This window comes from Nicotiana attenuata, chromosome 1, assembly GCF_001879085.1.
Source record: "Nicotiana attenuata strain UT chromosome 1, NIATTr2, whole genome shotgun sequence".
Classification (NCBI taxonomy): Eukaryota; Viridiplantae; Streptophyta; class Magnoliopsida; order Solanales; family Solanaceae; genus Nicotiana; species Nicotiana attenuata.
This window is the reverse complement of record NC_031989.1, coordinates 22,794,917-22,800,557: the sequence shown is the minus strand read 5'-3', so window position 1 is coordinate 22,800,557 and position 5,641 is coordinate 22,794,917.

Sequence of the window (5,641 nt, the reverse complement as noted above, 5' to 3'; positions counted from 1 at the left end):
AATGCTATGACCTTGGACATTAGAGTGGTACATGCACCGTACAGTAGGATCAAAACCTTTTGCATATGGGTCCGGAGTATAGCCGAGGAGCGGCTCAATCAGGCCAGAATGGTTTAACTTTTCAAACAGGCTTGTGTAGGATTCTCCGATTGGCATACAACTATTCCTTTTCCTTTGTTCCCCTCCATGCCCTTGTTTTCTAGGTTTATCGGGTGCTCGGGAATGTTGTGAAGGCGCACGAGAATTTTGGGATGCTGGTGCTCGCCCTAGGGGTGACCTAGTGGTTGGACAGATGGTCGGATGTTGTTCGAAGGATAATACTGGGGTGGATTATGTGGAGCTTAGGGATGTTCATGGGGCCGGTATTGAGGCCGAAAGCGTTTGGCAGGAATGCCCACTAGATCCTGTCGTTGGCAGGGCTCAACAACATCTTTTCTATCAATCGGAGCACTGACCGGAGCAACTTGTTCGTTCCATCTGAACCAGAACTCCCTAAAACTTTCCTTGGGTTTCTTTTTCATCTGAGATAGGGAGGAGCGGTCTGGGATAATGTCTTCATTGTGCTGATAGTGACGAACAAAATCTTGAGCCATGTCACCCCATGTATGCCACTTACTAACATCTTGACGAGTATGCCATTCCAAGGCTGCCCCAGTCAAGCTCTCACTGAAATGCGCCATTAACAGTTCATCTTTCCCGCCAACACCTCTCATTTCACTGCAATAACCCCTCAGATGGGCTACTGGATTTCCATGCCCGTCATACAAGTTAAACTTTGGTATTTTAAATCCTGCGAGCAAGTGAACGTCAGGGAACATACACAGATCTTTGAAGGCAATACTCTTCTGACCTGCCAACCCTTGCATGTTTGTTAAAGACTGCTCTAAGATTTTCACCTTCTTGGATATCTCATCTTGCTCCACTATCTTAGCAGGCTTTTTAGTTTCACCAGGAGGCTCAAAATGAGGAGTGCAAGAGTATGTAACCGAGACCTTGAAAGTTTGTTCTGAAGCACAGTGTTGGGTATCGGGGATTTTGAACACAGTCTCGCTAGAGGATCGAGAAAAAATAGCTGGTGGAGGAGCTACACAAACATGATTGGTCAAAGGAGCGGGATATGAGGTGGTTTTGGCGGGTGGAGTGTGAAAAGGTTGTGGGGAGATACCAGCAGTAGTGGGAATCTGGATTTGTGATAGTGGCGGAATGGTGACAAGGCTTTTAGGGTAGTTAGTGGGAAATAATGGTGGAGGACGCCCACTAATCCAGGCTTGGTATATCTCGGCCATCTGTCCTTTCAACCTTAAGACCTCTTCTTTCAACTCAGATTCTGACTCAACAATCTCCTTAGACGGATCAATAACACCCGTGTCCAAGTCTTTGCTAGCCATGGCTACCTTGCTCTTTGACCTTGTGTTGTATGGATGAGTTACTTAAGAACCACAAACCAACCACCCTTCTGCTCAATGAAGATAACAAGAGGAACAAAATGGGGTTATCCTGCTAGCATTAGGGCATTTAACAGCTAAAAATATCACATTGCATGCAATCCACCTAGCAATAATTAACGGTTGTAGAATGACTTCGAGGGTCACAAGGTCACTTGGCATCATCCCAATTTGTTCATTTCAACCTCTCTTTTCTTTGCTATTCTAGCATTTGCTTGCTCATTTTCCATCCTCTTTTTTTTATCGCTCTTTTCTTTCCTCTCATTTCTCACATCCCACAATTTCATCATCTTCTTTTTTTTTTCTTTTTTTTTCTTCTCTTTTTTATTAATTTTTTTAAAAATGATTCGATAGGACCCTATGTAGGTTGCCTACGTATCATGTCCCTCATGAATCAGATCAAGCGTAGTTCTGGAAGATCAGGAATAAAGTAAACAAACTAATGTTCTCTTTTTTTTTTAATTTTTTTTTACCTTAATGACTACTCTGATGAGAAAAAGAAGAAAATCTTTTTTTTTTGTTTTAAACTTAACGTTCTATAATCTATTCTAAGCTCAATCTTAAATGAGCATATATTTTCTTTTTTTTTTTGAAACAGATACTATATGAGAAATTATTCACAAAAAAAAAAACTAGAAGAGAAAAATATTTTTGATTTTTTTTAGGAAGGAAATCTAAAGAATGAACCAAAGAAAAATATTTTGAAATGTCGTTTGATATCCTGAAGAAAGATTTCGAAACAAGAAATGAAAAAGATAAAAAATGTTTTTGAATTTTAGTTTTGATTACCTAAGGGAGAAACTCTAAAGATAAACAAAAGATAAAGTATTTTTTTCTTCATATAATGTCCTAAAGTTATAGTGAAAATGAAAAGAATATTTTTTTCTGTTTTGCATTAATTTCTCAAAGAAGAAACTCAAAAGAAAATCTTTGTGGATTTTTGAAATTAATATCTTAAAGAAAACTTCTAAAGAGGTATCAGAAGAAAATTCTTCTTTTTTTTTTTGAATTTTTAGTCTTAATATACTAAAAGAAATATAAAAGCAATTTTTTATTTTGAGTTCTAGATATTAATTTCCTAAAGGAAAACCACCTCAAAAGAATTTTTTTTTTTAATTTTCTAGAATTAGTATTCTAAAAAAAATTCTAACAGAAATATAAAAACGCAAAATCCCTTTTTTTATTTATTTATAACACATGTTTTTCAAATACAAGATAGGAAATACAATAACAAAAGACTCGAAAAACTTAACTAGACTATGAAAGACTCTAATTACTGTACAAAACTAGAAGGTAAAAGACGGGCATAAAAAGAAAAACAGACTCAAAACATAAAAATAAAAATAAAAAATCTCCTTAAGCAAACTCCTGAATGAGCGATCCTGACTGGATGGTCCGGGGTGTCTGCCATACTCAAACTCCGGTAAGTAGATCCACACCTGTATGAGAAAATTAAGACCACATAAAGACTTAAAACACTATGTGAGACAATAAAACTTCCTATCGGACACATGCAAGATATGATTGAGGCTATTTTTGCAAAATGGCTTATGTGGCCAAAAGGTGGCTAGAAGTGCAAGATTTGGCTAAGACCCCGCGAAGCTAAGAACCTAAGACTCACTAGGAAGACCGGACCTTATGTGGGCTGCCTACGTATCCCGCGCCGAAAGACGAGAATCAGGTATGCGTAGTTCGGGAGGATTGGATAGGGGCGAGAATTTAAAAAAAATAACTGATTTAGAAAAAACGTATTTTTTTTTTGAAAAATGATGAAACATGTAAACTCTTTTGGATTTTCTTTTTCCCTTCATTTTTGAATTTTTTTTTGAAAAATGATGGGAAAGTGCAAAATCTTTTTGGATTTTTCAATCAAACTTTTTTTGTCTCTTTTTTTTTTTGTCTTTTTCTTAAAAAAATGTGAAAGAAAAATATAAGTGGGTCCTACTTGCTTTATTTTCACACTTCACCGTCTTTTCTTTCTCATTTATCCTCAACCATCATTGGTACGCCAAATGACCTTTTTACCCTTGAAGAATGCAACATGTAGCACATAGGATGCATCAGGATGGTCTTTTATTTTTAGGTACACCTGTCCTAGACGGACCCAAGCCCTGTGTTGAGTCCGTAAGTCAAATGCACATGATGCAAACAAACGTGCCTACTAGGGATCCGGCATGAGGTTATGTTATTCTAGGTTTAAACTTGGGGTTGTGTTCTAGACTGGGCTTACCCGAGCGGACGGCTCGAGCCGAGGTGGGGGCAACGTACCCGGAGCACGAAAGTCTACCCGGCCTTGTTGCTGACCCAAGCCTTGTTCTAATTGGTATGACTTCTAACAGAAAGTGGGCCACGCGTACGTGTGCACCAAATTTTAGAAGACTCAGACGGGTGGCGCAAGAAGGCATTTTAATAATAAAATTCAAGCAATATTGAAATGGCAAATAAACAGCAATTAGCACATTAGGTTCACAAAATACAGTAATATTAACAATAAATAAAGCCAAGTAACATCAAATTAAAAAGCTCGAATTCTTGAACCCTCAACCAGAGATTCTGGGTTCTTGTCCCCAGCAGAGTTGCCAGAGCTGTCACACCTCCTTTTCCTACCCCGAAATGGATATAAGGGAGTTTTTCCAATTAAAGTGACAATCGAAACGGGATTATTTATTTATAAATCAGAGTCGCCACTTGGGATAATTTATGGTGTCCCAAGTCACCGGTTTAAAATCCGGAATCGAGGAGATTTGACTCTGTTATACAGTCCGCGAAACACAAAAATCCGGGTAAGGAATTCTATTAATCCGGGAGAAGGTGTTAGGCATTCCCGGTTCCGTGGTTTTAGCACAGTCGCTTTCATCATACTTGGCTTATTAAAATTGTCTAATTACTTTTTTTAAAAACTATGTGCATTTACCTTTTTAATTAAGAAATTATCTTAAAATACGTCACGCGTACGTGTACCCATTTGTTTGGCGCGTCAAAAATCATGTCACGCGAATGTGTCCACAATTAATAACGCTTGTTATTATTAAGAAGGTTTAGTGGAAGTTGCGCTAACGCATACTCCGATTTTGTTTTTAAAATCGTAATTATGTCATACGAACGTGTACATAAACACGATAATAAATTCAAAACGCGCCTAAAGGTTCGCCTACCCGTTGTGGTAGGCCTAAACATGCTCCTAATGGTCCGAGCAGGCAAAGTAAAATGATAATTTTAATTTTTCATTCTGGATGTCCAATCCCCACGTTCAAGACAACAAGAATGGAAATCAAATTATTTAATCATGTTAACTTAATTTTTAGTCGTCAAAATTTTGATTCTGAATTATGGAACATTCATCTTCAACGAAGCAATATGACAAGGATACAAAAGAATTCATTTCAACCATTGAAATCCACCCGAATACAAATTCACGAAGGAAACACCCAAACAAATATCATCAGAACAAAAAAAAAACGTACACAAACACTACTAAGGCATCAGAAACAACAATGAAATCTTAACTAAAAGATCAACACAACAGAAACATGGAACTAAGGCAAAATAGTAGAAGAAAGGGAGAAATAGACCTTGAATAAATCTGAAATATGTTTGTTTGACAGCTTGAAAATGCTAAGCGACGGAAAATCGGCAATAAAACCAACGAACTGAAATCCGACAAACTCAAATTCTATCACGACGAACCTCGAACCGGCCACCTCGAACCATGACCTCAGACGACACCATGGTTTTCAGAAAATCAAAATCGAGATAAAAAAATGAAGAACGGATATCTTTTTTTTTGTTTTAGTTTTCTGATTTTTCAAAGATTCTAAGACCCATGGACCTCTTTTTAATTTTTGTTTCGTTTTTTTTTTGTACGTGACTGCGTGTGTGCGTGTTCCGGCGAGCTGCTGTGAATGGGAAGAAGCAGAAGCGGATCGTTGTTGGAAGTAGCCGGAGATGGGTCTGTAGCTATTTCGGTTTGAAGGAGATGGAGATGAGGTGAAGAAGAGGAGTTCGCTGCTATAGGTGTCTTCTTCCTGAATGGAGATTGGATGTTGCTGCTCTGTATTTTAGAGTAGGGGTCGCTGGTTCTCTAGGGTTGTGAGATGGAGAAGACGAAGTCAGGGGGGTCCTTGTTGAAAAACGGCGGATTGCTTAGGTCTCTTAAGGTCTATGAAGAAGAAGACCTTTCGGGGGGGGGGGTTCGT